We start from the raw sequence: 2,664 nt of genomic DNA on the forward strand, positions 1-2,664 counted from the left end.
GTTCAGCTTGGAAAAGTTGGGAAAGATAGATTGGGCGGACAGCGCAGGATAGTGGACACCTACACGTAATCGGGCGAAGGTCATACCACCTTTTTCCCGGCCAAGAATCTTGATCTTCATTGCCAGCCCACGCAGATATATATTGGTTTGTTTCACAGAGTAGGCACTTAAACCGTAGAAGCGACACTCATCGCTCCTGCGTTTGAAGGTCAAAACTGAACGGCCGATGACATTGGCTTCTGCAAGGAAAGTAAGCTTCCCCTTTAACAATGTATGCGAGCGCTGTGGTTGTGACGGTGTATAGTATAATTGCGGTACCAAGCCACTACAGCAATATATACCGCACCCGACAAGTCGTATCGGCTAATTAAAGAGCTGTTTTTATAAAATTCTTGCTGTAACTAACAGTGTGTGAAGTCCTAAGCCTCCATCATTTGTGGCCATTAGCGGGTGGGCAGCACCGCTTAAAGGGATCAATGGATGCTAAAGCTTCGTTTAGTTTAGCATATGACACAAAAAACACAGCACACAATAAATTAAGTTGCTACTACTCAATTAGTGGCGTGAACAGAAGTTGGTAGTGAATGAATGTTTCCGTGTATTTAATACATTCCAACTTTTCACAGTGCGAGGAAAGCAACTGTATTCGAAAGCGTTAGAGTAAGGGCAGAAAAAGGTTGTATATTAAGGTCATGATGGTTCCTAGTAGCCGGTAGTTCTGAAAGCGAGATATGGTGTACATCTGAAAGGCAATCCGCCTTTTTGACATGGTCGTTCTGCGCATGCGTGCCCCTCCCCTGGTTGAAAACAAACTACCCACCCTGCTACGCATGCGCTGTTCTTAGCCCCTGAGATCGGCGCAGCAGGGGCTGATCTCGGGGGCCATGCGCAGTTCGTATGCGTGACACGTGTACGCGAGCTGTCAAGTACACATATCTTCACTTCACACACGGACATTTTCCATGCATGGACGTCCCATGGATGTTTTTCAACAGTAGCAGGCGAATTTTCGACCACTCTTCAGAGGACGCCGTATCTTGTGAAAAAGACGAATTGGCAGAATGCGCTACAGAATGTAGGAATTTTGAGACTCAGATTTACGGCAGGGTGAGAATAGATTGCGGTTTAGGGAAGACATGCAGATGATGATGAAAAGTCGAAGTTGTCCAGGCGACATGAGCTATGAATTCAAGGACATGACGCAGCAACTCTAGTGACGCCCCTATGTGCCTTGGAGCCTCTTGCGGATCCTCATTCGCTTAAAACAGTGTTGGCTCTCTAACTGCCCATACAATATTTTCTGCTCGTATTATTTACCCCATTCTTGTCAGCCAGGATTAGTTATACGTAATGCAGCTGCTCGCCGTAAGCGACAAAGCTACCTAGATACAAAGCACGCTTTAACCAAGCCTCACAAGTGGGCTTCTACGGCCTAAGTGAACTGGGCTTGACTCGCAATCCAGTAGCCGTAAAAAGTTGTTTGCAATCCTACCCTCCCACCTAAAATGAGCAATCTAGATGGCACTCATTCTTAAGTTTGTGACAGCATGCGGTCTCGTTACGTGACGAAACCAACCGACGAATTTGTGTTGGGTCATTCTCAATAACAATCACTGTAAACGCAGATCTTGTGTGGGCAAGCTGTGAGCTGTTTGCTATTAGATTTTTTTTTTTCAACGCACCGTATTTGTTTTCTGTAGGCTGTCTTTTGCTCTTTGTGAGCGCGCAACAAAAACTTTTGAAATCAATATTTTTGTTCTCATCGCAAGCTTAGACCCCGTCTGGTAATATCTTCATAAGAATTACATACAATGTTCCACAGCTGTTTAAACAATGTACTTTAAGCCGAAGCCCGTCAGTCTTCTATATGAGAGTTAATTGTTTGGTGCCAGTGTAAGCAAAAAATTTAAAATGCAATCTTTTGCTCCACCGTGAGCGTGCACCTTCCTCATCAACGTTTGCGTAAAATATCTCAAAATGTCCCACATCTGTCTTGAAAATTACAGGTGTCCCATAGTCCTGCACTGAATGGGCAAGTTCATTCCGATAATTCCTGCACAATTCAGCGTTTTGAGATCTGCTTTAACTGAAGCGCAGAGAAGGAAGGGAGAAACCAAGGAGCACTATGAGGGACTCACTTGCACAAGCTCGCGCGCACAGTATTCGTTCCGACATCACGTGCCCCAAGAGAAGGCAAATAGCTGATTAATGAGACGTAAAAGGAATGGGCTCCCGGATCGCGAACATCGCTATTTCCACCAAAGCACACCGCATCCACGACGCTCACAGCACGTGGGCAACAGCATTTGTCTCGGGAGTCAGCGACAGCAAGTCAGGAAACAGAGCTAAGCTCTTGATCGCGAGTAAATTAAAAGTGACACCTGGTCCAGTGCGCCAGAGAGAGGCACGTGCTGCAAGTTGCCCGCCAGAAACGATGGCAAAAAGACCCCCGCCTTTTTCCAAAGCCGGTCCTATCGAAAATCTGTACGTACAGAGTTGCACGCAGTCATAATAGGCTGGCAATGATAATGAGGCGCTTCAGTAGCTCATGTTAACTCCCTGGCTTCATTGTTGTGTGCACCGAGGGCGAAGATCCCCGAAGCAGCGGTGAGAGCTGGAGCGGTGACTCCTAGGCTCGTTAACCGAGGCTCTCCTAGAACAGGG

The sequence above is a fragment of the Amblyomma maculatum genome, chromosome 11, assembly GCF_055883805.1.
Source record: "Amblyomma maculatum isolate TAMU_Amacu chromosome 11, ASM5588380v1, whole genome shotgun sequence".
Taxonomy (NCBI): Eukaryota; Metazoa; Arthropoda; class Arachnida; order Ixodida; family Ixodidae; genus Amblyomma; species Amblyomma maculatum.